Source organism: Saccostrea cucullata, unplaced genomic scaffold (genome assembly GCF_032062105.1).
Source record: "Saccostrea cucullata isolate Sc308-1 unplaced genomic scaffold, CSIRO_AGI_Scuc_v1 ctg7421, whole genome shotgun sequence".
In the NCBI taxonomy this organism is placed as follows: Eukaryota; Metazoa; Mollusca; class Bivalvia; order Ostreida; family Ostreidae; genus Saccostrea; species Saccostrea cuccullata.
This window is the reverse complement of record NW_026927695.1, coordinates 19949-31331: the sequence shown is the minus strand read 5'-3', so window position 1 is coordinate 31331 and position 11383 is coordinate 19949. Positions and strand designations below refer to the sequence as shown.

Below are 11383 nucleotides of genomic sequence, written 5' to 3'. Positions count from 1 at the left end.
GTTGGATTTCACAGAGAATTCGTAGGATTGGATCGCTTCATGCATTTTTCTATGGAAATGTGATCGTGTGTGTTATTCATAATTCTTTCATAGGATGTGAGGAATTCATTTGTAACATTAATTGTGATAAGACATTAAGTGTTTGTTTTTTTTTTAAGTGAAATGACATAAATGCTCTTTTAGCATAAGATAACACTTGCATTTTGTGCATAGGTTATGACTCTTGTGTTTATATCAGTGAGTTCAGGAATTTCAATTTGTGTATGTGACCAACGTTGGATTTCACAGAGAATTCGTAGGATTGGATCGCTTCATGCATTTTTCTATGGAAATGTGATCGTGTGTGTTATTTGTAATTCTTTCATAGGATGTGAGGAATTCATTTGTAACATTAATTGTGATAAGACATTAATTGCTTTTTTTTCATAAATGCTCTTTTAGCATAAGATAACACTTGCATTTTGTGCATAGGAGATGACTCTTGTGTTTATATCAGTGAGTTCAGGAATTTCAATTGTGTATGTGACCAACGTTGGATTTCACAGAGAATTCGTAGGATTGGATCGCTTCATGCATTTTTCTATGGAAATGTGATCGTGTGTGTTATTCGTAATTCTTTCATAGGATGTGAGGAATTCATTTGTAACATTAATTGTGATAAGACATTAAGTGTTTTTTTTTTTTATGACATAAATGCTCTTTTAGCATAAGATAACACTTGCATTTTGTGCATAGGTTATAACTCTTGTGTTTATATCAGTGAGTTCAGGAATTTCCATTGTGTATGTGACCAACGTTGGATTTCACAGAGAATTCGTAGGATCTAAGGATGCACACTTCCGGATGAGTGAACAGCTTAATGTTTTGGTTCATATCCCATTTCCAAGTTGCACTTGCACTAATGTTGTACACTGATAGGCTTTATTCTGATGCTGGATCCCTCATATATTTTCCAGATAATGGACCAGGTAAATGTTATGGGTGCAAGTTAACACCAAGGAACTATAAGGCCTATATTAACCAAAGGATGATACTTGGGGCTTATGCAGCTGCTACTCATCTGCATAATTTGGCATATTACTTCATGGTATGTTTACCATGTCATTTTTCCCAAGCATGGGATATTGTACATGACGTCTATCATGGCATCATTGTTGATACTTATGTTATGACATTATCAAACATTTCATCCAGGGCAAGCCTAGCTCTACTTAGGTAGGATTACTCTGTTCTTTACACAGGTGCTATTCATATAGGCAAACCTACGTTGCCCTCAACCTTCATGAATCAGGTGCTAGTGAGCATGTCTCACAGTGGACATAGCTCATATAGGCAAGATTGCCTTGCCCTCAGCCTTCATGTATCAGGTGCTAGTGAGCATGTTTCATGTAAGCAAGTTTTACTTGATCTCAGCCTGTTGCTCATCCAATTCCACAGAGTTAAATTCTATCCTATTGAGTCATAATTTGAGTCTTCTTTTTTGATGCTGCTGATAAATACTTAGATCACTTTGTGTAAAAAATTACATAGCTGCATGATAGGCAAGATTTAAAGTTAGATTAATAAAGATGAAACTTGATAACTTTGTTGTTTTTGGGTAATAAAATATTGATTATGTTAATAATCAGAGTTTATTACTTGCATGGATAAATAATTTCCCTCAAAGAGCCCACATACTAGAATCACGTGATTTATCTAACCAATCAGATCAGTTTACAATCTCCGAAGTTTCAGCAGTTGTGTTTACATACAGTAAAGATTTGTTCATACCTCCACCTCCCAACCACCAACCATTTGCTTGGGTACTAGACATGCAAAAGGGTTCATGATGTTATTTTATTGTGTTCATTCTGTTTAGCATACTATTTATGTGTGGCATATTACTTCATGGTATGTTTACCATGTCATTTTTCCCAAGCATGGGATATTGTACATGTACGTCTATCATGCAGCATCATTGTTGAGTACTTATGTTATGACAATTATCAAACATTTCATCCAGGGCAAGCCTAGCTCTACTTAGGTAGGATTACTCTGTTCTTTACACAGGTGCTAGCGAACATAGCTCATATAGGCAAACCTACGTTGCCCTCAACCTTCATGAATCAGGTGCTAGTGAGCATGTCTCACAGTGGACATAGCTCATATATTTGCCTTGCCCTCAGCCTTCATGTATCAGGTGCTAGTGAGCATGTTTCATATAAGCAAGTTTTACTTGATCTCAGCCTGTTGCTCATCCAATTCCACAGAGTTAAATTCTATCCTATTGAGTCATAATTTGAGTCTTCTTTTTTGATGCTGCTGATAAATACTTAGATCACTTTGTGTAAAAAATTACATAGCTGCATGAGCCCTATAGGCAAGATTTAAAGTTAGATTAATAAAGATGAAACTTGATAACTTTGTTGTTTTTGGGTAATAAACTGCTGACTTAGCGCTGTGTTTTGGGTCTTTTTGTGGTCGCATCTTAGATTGCTTTTAAATCTTAACCTGAGTTCACTTTTATATATTTACTACAATGACCTGTCAATTAGAAACCCAATTTGAATAAATTAATTAGACTGTAATGCAATAAATAATTTCTTGTTTTTGTCCTTATACAGTTTTCTAAATTCAGAGAATTTACACTTAGTACATGTACCTGCCCTTGATTGATTATTAATATGTATGTATGAGAGGCAGAGCTAACATTTCGTAAGAATGAATCCAAAATTAGACTGGGTGAATAACAATGACATGCATGAAAAAAATATGAGATCTCTATTTTTCATCTTCCCATTTGTCCAGTACAGCACAAGTACATTAGATACAAAGGCTTAAAACGTATGAGTCCATCCATATAAGGAAAGAATATTTTAAATGGATGGATAACTATTGAACATGACGGAATTTTGTATTCACTAAATTACCTGAGGAAAGTTATCATGTGGTGAATTATAAGATTCAACTCGTCACAGCCCTTGGTTACAACTTATAAAGCAAGTGTAAGAAGAAGCAGTTTTTACTCTTTTAAACCATGAGTGCATGTTTGTCTATTAATCTCCTTTGAACAAAACATATAACTAATACAAATATACAACTTCTGTTACAAGAAAAACAATAGACAAACATGCGCCGACTATGTATAAAGTCAGTAAAAAAAGTGGGCATCCTCATTATGGTACAGAGATTGAAGAACTTGTGATGACCCCCGCCTTAGAAAACAGATTTGTACAACATTAATAAATACTTTTATTTATTGTAATTAGAGTTGTAGATTAGATGTTGATCATTCCTGCAAATAAAAGAAAAATGACTGTTTTGGAAGTTTATTTTCATGCAAATTTCACAGATCCTTAAGTGCAGTCATCCTTTGCATAAATGATACATCAAGGGATGAACAAATTAATCTAAAACAGACACCTCAGATGCTTGCAGATTAGAATTATATTTTTTCTTGATGGGTCGCAGCCTTAAGTTTTAAGTTTTTGGAAGTACGTCGATCTATTCCCAAGCATTTGCAAGCCCTATTAGATCAAAATTGCATTTTTGCATTTTGGGATGTAAACTTCTAGAGACTAGTATTATTTAATTGTGGGACTTTGCATTACATAAAGACAACTAAATTCTTTGAGGTGAATTCTGTAATCTCTGATTACCTATGTTTTCATTTCCTTCCCAATTCTCTAAAAATAGTTTTCTTTGTTCATTTGTTTGCTTGCCTTTATTTCACTTTTAATTCCTTCTTCTCAATTTCCCAGGACTTCATTATGAAGTTGGAGTAATAAGGACTTGGAGAAGGAAGGGCAGAATAGCATGCCAACAACGCTGGAGTGGAGGTATTGCTAAGTCGTTAAGGAAAAGCAGAGGTGAGAACATTTCATTATCATTTTCGCACTCTTACTAATAAGTACTAACATTTCCTTCCCCTCCCCCACCCTCAACACATTTTTTGTAGTAGTTCTTTCCTTTTGATTTTTTTGTTCTGTTTTTTTTTTTTCTTTGTCTAATCTTCTCTGTTCTCTCTTTGCCGGGATGTCATGGTTGGAGTTGGATAAGGCTGGCACTTCGTCGTTGGAGATGTGGAATAAGGATTTGGAGGCAGCTGGATCTTCATCGTTCGAGGACTTAAGAGGAGGCTGGGCATCTTGGATTGGAATAGCATGCCAACAACGCTGGAGTGGAGGTATATTATTTGCTTAGTCGTTAAGGAAAAGCATAGGTGAGAACGTTTCATTATCATTTTTGCACTCTTACTAATTAGTACTAACATTTCTTCCCCTCCCCCACTCTCAACACATTTATTGTAGTAGTTCTTTTCTTTTGTTTTTTGTTTTTTCTTTTGTTCTGTTGTTTTCTCTTTGCCTAATCTTCTCTGTTCTCTCTTTGCCAGGATGTTATGGTTGGAGTTGGATAAGGCTGGCACTTCGTCGTTGGAGATGTGGAATAAGGATTTGGAGGCAGCTGGATCTTCATCGTTCGAGGACTTAAGAGGAGGCAGGGCATCTTGGATTGGAACAGCATGCCAACAACGCTGGAGTGGAGGTATTGCTTAGTCGTTAAGGAAAAGCAGAGGTGAGAATGTTTCATTATCATTTTTGCACTCTTAGTAATTATTACTAACATTTCCTTCCCCTCCCCCACCCTCAACACAGTTATTGTAGTAGTTCTTTCCATTTGAATTTTTTGTTCTGTTGTTTTTTTTTCTTTGTCTAATCTTCTCTGTTCTCTCTTTGCCGGGATGTCATTGTTGGAGTCGGATAAGGCTGGCACTTCGCCATTGGAGAGGGTGGAAGAAGGATTAAGGCGCTGGCTATTCATCATTGGAGGACGTAGAGGAGGCAGGGCATCTTGGATTGGAACAGCATGCCAACAACGCTGGAGTGGAGGTATTGCTTAGTCGTTAAGGAAAAGCAGAGGTGAGAATGTTTCATTATCATTTTTGCACTCTTACTAATTAGTACTAACATTTCTCTCTCCCCCCCTCCTTCAACACATTTTTTGTAGTAGTTCTTCCCTTTTTTTATTTTGTTCTGTTGTTTTTTTTCTTTGTCTAATCTTCTCTATTCTCTCTTTCCCGGGATGTCATCGTTGGAGTTCAATAAGGCTGGCAATTTGTCGTTGGAGAGGATGGAAGAAGGATTAAGGCACTGGCTTTTCATCGTTGGAGGACTTAAGAGGAGGCTGGGCATCTTGGATTGGAACAGCATGCCAACAACGCTGGATTGGAGGTTTTTTTGTGTTTCTTTGATGTTAGGTCTCTTTGTTATTTTAGTTCTTTTTGTTTTTTATTTTGTTTCGTTTGTTAGTTTTTCTTGTTATTTGTTCATGAGGTTTTTATTCTTGTTATTTGCTTATTAGGTTGTTATAATTATAGTTTTTTGTTTATGAGGTTTGTAAAAGTTGTTAATTTTCATGTTTTATTCATTAATTGTTGAATTATGTTTTTAATGGGTTTTTTTAGTTATTTTTTATTTGTATGAATTTTTATTTATAGTTGACATTGTTATGAGTTTAAGTTATTTGTTATTGTGGCAGTTATGAGTTTTAGTTGTTAGGAGCTTAAGATATTGATTTTGTTGTGATTTTTAATTATTTGTTATTGCTATGAGTGTTAGTTAGTTGTTATTGTTAAGTTTTAAGTTTTAATTAGTTGTTATGAGTTAAGTTATTTGTTATAATTATAAGTTTTATTTATTTGCTTTAGTTGAGATTTTTTAGTCATTTTTTATAGTTATGAGTTTTTGTTAATAATTATTGTTATGAGCTTTATTTGTTATTGCATTTCTTATTCCTAAGAAATTGTCTAATGTTCATTATGTTGCGTTGTGCATTAGACAAGTTGGATATTGAGGAAACAGTGTGTTTCACCCAAAGCACCTGTCTTAATGTCAAGGCCTTATTACAGTAAAACTCGGTTATTACGAAGTCGCTGGGACATATGACATTACTTCGCTATATCCATAATTTGTTATATCCGTGTAATGATTTCATAAATATTTATATAGCTATAGGGATTCAAGATAACTTCGCTATATCTGTGTTTTTACCAAACGAGTTTTACTGTATCTATTATTTCAGCTCTATTTTAAAATTTTTGTTAGTATTTTATAGTTGGACAATTCACTAAAGATGAAGAGGAATATTTAGCCAAATTCTAAACCATCATCAATAAGGTAAGATAAAAAAATATTGAATTGGTCATAATTGAAAAATTTATAGAAAACTGAAATGAAGTATTATTGTTAGATTATAGATTTATAATGTTCCATTTCAAATCAATGATATTCATAGTAATCACCTTTATACAGCAGAGATCTTTCTTAGGTGGTCATTTTATTTTTTCCCAATGAAATATCCTATAAAACTTTATTAAGTGGTCACCTTTATTAATTATGCGATCATTTTAAACAAATTAAAGACCAAAAATTAAGGAGCAGAATAAAAGTTTCGTATATCTTATGAAATGAAGGAGATGAAATCTTAGTTGAAAGGGACTGACTAGGGTATTTTAGTGTAAAATACATGCAGTGAAATAAAGTTGTTGATATATTTAGCTGATGCACCCTACTGACCTTGGTGGAAACAGCAGATACACTCCACTTGACTTAATGGATACAGCAGAAGCACTCCACTTGACTTCGTGGAAACAGCAGATGCATCCAACAGGACATGGTGGAAACAGCAGATGTACCCTACTGGCCATGGTGGAGACAGCAAATGTACCCAACTGGACATTGTGGAAACAGCAGATGCACCCAACTGGACTTGGTGGATACAGAAGATGGACCTAACAGAACATGGTGGATGCATTTGGAGGAGACTTGCCTGACCTTCCAAACAAGACATATCAGAGGAGATAAATGACACTGATCAGGTACATGTAAATGACATAATAGTGATTCAAGATCATCTAATGAACCATGTCAAATTTACTAGCTGACTTTTTATTTTTAGCCTGGCTTATTTTTAGCTCCACTGGTCAGAGATAAAAAAAGCTTATGATAGTAAACAAGGACATGGCATGGTGGAAACAGCTGGAGGAGGCAGAGCCAATGAATGCTAATCTTTCAAGATGTGGAAATAGCAGATGTCCTCAATAAGACATGTAACAGCAGATGTACCCAACTGGACACTGATTGATAGAAACAACTGGATGATGCGTAGCCAGTACATGCTGATCTACCAAGATGTGGAAACAGCTAATGCACCCAACAATACATTGTGAAAACAGTAGATGAACCCAAAAGAACCTGATAGAAACAACTGGAGGATGAATAGCCAAAGGATGCTGATCTGACATTTATCAGGTATGTGAAATTATCATAATCTAAGATCATTTTATTAACAAAGTCATATTCACTAGCTGGTCTTATATCTTAAAGTCAGCAATAGCTGACTTTTGTTATGGTGTTCAGCAAGATAAACCAACTCTTTACACCAATATTGAATTTTTGCTTAATAATTTAAACCATGTGTTAAACCACTGTTGAGACAACGTAACAATTGTTTTAAAAAGTTAAATGAGGAATTTGCTAAAAAAAACTTCAATGATGTATTTTCTCCATTTATTTTCTTCTGACTCTTACTGCAGCTGCAGCCAACATGTAGAACTTTGTGGAAACACCGGAATAGACATGCAAGCTTGTTGAACCTCTTTTAAGATGGGAAAACAGCAAATATATATACCTCCAAAAGGACTTACTGAAATAAATCTTGAGGAGGCAAGGCCATTATGAATCTTGAGGCAAACTTAATGGACAATGATTTTCCAATATGTGAAAATACCACGGCAGCTATACACTCAAAAGGAATTGGTGGAAATATATAATTAACACAGACAAGCCTGATAGACAATGATCTTCAAATTGTGAAAACATTAGATGTTAATTCCCAACAAGATTGCATGGTGGAAACACCTGGAGGATAATGCCTGATGGATGTTGACTTTTCTACCAAGACATACCACAGTGGATAGCTGACACTGATCAGGTTTATGACATTATCATATTCCAAGTCATCATATTGTTTCTATTATTAAGGTCAAGTTAACTACATGTACATGTAGTAGCCCAAATTTTTAGTCCAGGACTCTTTTATGTAGTCAGCAATATATGTAGCTTACTGGCTTTTGTAATGGTGTTCAGCCAAATATGCTGACTCTTAATTCATACGAATATTAAGATTTTGCCTAAAAACTTATATACCTGTATAGTATACTCTAAACCATCCCTGATACATTTTTCTCGAACACTTGTTCAAACATACTGTAGAAGTCCTCTTTCAAAATTTTTAATTTCATGGCCTTTGGTTTAAAACATAAATCAAATTCAATTGTTGGAATGTTGTTATGAGATACTCAGGTGACCTATAAGGCTGTGGGCCTCTTTTTTTAGCTCTACTGGTCAGAGACCAGAAGAGCTTATGCGATAGTAATGCGTCCGGCGTCCGTCCGTCTGTCTGTCTAGCTGTCCGTCTGTCTGTAAACAATTTTTCAAAATGCTACTCCTCCTACAGTTTTGGTCTAATTTCAATATAACTTGGCACACAAGTAGACTACACTAAGATACATAAATCTGTGTATCGGTTTTTGATTTCGATGAACGGTGTTGCCGTGGTTACTAAAAATAGAAATTTCTATGAAATTCTTTCAAAATGCTACTTCTCCTACAGTTTTAATCTGATTTCAGTATAACTTGGCACACAAGTAGAATACACTAAGATACATAAATCTGTTTATCGGTTTTTGATTTCGATGAACGGTGTTGCCGTGGTTACTAAAAATAGAAATTTCTATGAAATTTCAAAAATGCTACTCCTCCCACAGTTTTGGTCTGATTCAATATAGTGGACTACACTAAGATACATAATTCTGTGCATCGGTTTTTGATTTCGATGAACGGTGTTGCCATGGTTACCAAAAATAGAAATTTCTGTGAAATTCTTTCAAAATGCTACTCCTCCAACAGTTTTGGTCTGATTTCAGTATAACTTGGCACACAAGTAGAATACACTAAGATACATAAATCTGTGTATCGGTTTTTGATTTCGATGAACGGTGTTGCCGTGGTTACTAAAAATAGAAATATCTGTAAAATTGTTTCAAAATGCTACTCCTCCCACAGTTTTGGTCTGATTTCAATATAACTTGGCACACAAATAGACTACACTAAGAACATAAAGAGACTTTATCAACGATCATTATTCTATTTTTTGCTGTTGTAAAGTTTCAAATCCCAGCTGCTTAAGTACTTTTCTCTTCCTTTGCTATAAGTTCAAACAGTAGAGCTTCAGTCTCGACAGAGACTTCTGGTTTGAATTCAAACCTGACATTTAATTACCTCTTGCCTATTGTTCATTTGCAGAAAATCAAAGAAACCTTTAGAAGGAACAACCTTGAGATCATGTGTGTGGATGAAGAAGCAGGACTTAATTAATGCAGGATTAAATCTACATCTTCAAATCAGCTGATGTAAATGCATTCTAGTAACAAACTTACAATGTTTTTTTTTCAAAGACTGCTTTTAAAAAATAAGTATTTTTGTAAAGGGTGTCCGAATTATGTTAGGGTATGGGGTCCCCCATTCGGACACGTGGGTTCTCTACGGGTACTCCGTCTTCCTCCCACACTGACCCCTCACTTTTATGCCAATGAGATAATAGTTCACTATTGTAATTGTTTTAATGAAGTTAAATATGTTCCAGATGTATAATGATTGTTTAAATGATAGGATTTTTAAAAACAATTTTGGAGGAGAAATGTATTTAAACTCCCAAAAGAGTCTAAGAATTGTATTAACAAAATTTAGAACTTGTGTAATGTACCACAAACTTCCAGTCGAATCTGGTAGATGGACTAATACTGATAGATCTTTAAGATTATGTAATTTATGTAGCAAAAATACTTTGGATGATGAATTTCATTATGTAATGGAATGTCCATATTTTTCGTCTTTACGGGTAAAACTTATTGATTAAGAAGTATTGTTATCATGTAAATACTTATAAATTTGAGAAAATTATGTCCATCACAAATGTTTACTTGCTGTTAAAACTGTCTTTGTTTACTAAAAAGATATTGGGCTGCTTTCTGTAACTATCTTCTAATTTGACACTACTCTTACTTACTTGACTTTGTATATATGTAGATATGTTCCTGTACCTCATATACCATTGTATGGTCTGAGTGTAAATAAACAAACATTAAATATGACATAAGTATATTCAAAGAATGTGTAAATTCTGCCATCTGTTGTAGAAAGAATGATTTGTATATTCACTTTTTTGTTATTAGCTTATTGTGAAATTGAATGCCCTATGTACTGATGTGACTAAATATGCAGTGAAAGAAATGAATATATAAAATTGTAAAATTGCATTTGAAAACATAAAATAGTGAATTGCCTCTATAATGTTAAATTGTGATTTTTAAATATTAATTTGTGATTTGTTAATGTTAAATCAATTAATGATATAAAATGTTAAATTGTGATTATTTTAATGCAATTGTGAATTGTTGATGTGAAATTGTGAATTGTAGTGTGAAATTTTGAATTGGAAATGTGAAATTATTTTAATCTCATTGGCGAGTTTTGTGCAAAAAAATCAAAGACATAAAAAAAGAAAAAAAAAAAGAAAGAAAAAAAGAATAAAAAACAAAAATGAAAAAAAAAGATGAAAAAAAGAAAAATAAAAAGCAGAAAAAAAAGAAAGAAAGGAAGAATAAAGAAAAAAGAAAAAAGAAAAAAAACAGAAAAGAAAAAAGTGAGAGAGAAAGAAAAAAAACTGAAAAAAGCACAAAACTTTTAATGCTGCCTGCTTGAATTAACATGTTATTTCAAGCAGAAGGTTCCAAGCCCTTTAAAGCAGAGGAGAAGTTTTGGTGTTTAAATGTACATTACTGAATGTACTTTGAAGCTTTGCAGTGCTTATTTAATGTAACACTCAACTGATCAAACTTTTTTAAAAATCATTGTAAAATATCAGTTCATCCGGTTTGTACAATGCAACATTTATCTCATCAAATAATTTCTAGCAATTGTAATGTTATCTTCAATAATCTTGCAGTGTTTTGCTGAAATGAATGCAAAATTATTCTTTTCATGTGCAACTTAATTTTTGCTTTCTTGGAATGAATATTAACACCTTTGAGTTGATGCCAACAAGTTTTAAAAAAAACTTTTATTCTCATATTCAAACTGGTTTTAGTTGTTATTTTCCACAGTAATTTTAACAAGAGGCCCAGGGGCCACAGCACTCACTTGAGCACATCAACTTGGAAAAAGCACATATCAAATCAGAACTGAGTTTACTGAGGAGAAAGGGTTGGGGGGTGGGGGGGGGGCTTGAACTACCATTATGATTCCATATAAATATACTAATCATGGATTTGAAGTACTTGAAA

General features: G+C 33.9%; 1 long non-coding RNA gene across 1 annotated transcript; it reads left to right on the top strand.

Moving 5' to 3' along the window:
- Window positions 1-6809: 6809 nt before the first annotated feature.
- On the top strand, window positions 6810-7720 carry LOC134275239 (uncharacterized). Its single transcript, XR_009993782.1, has 3 exons — window positions 6810-6856; window positions 6953-7289; window positions 7574-7720. It is a non-coding gene; the product is annotated as an uncharacterized LOC134275239 (long non-coding RNA).
- Window positions 7721-11383: the final 3663 nt, after the last annotated feature.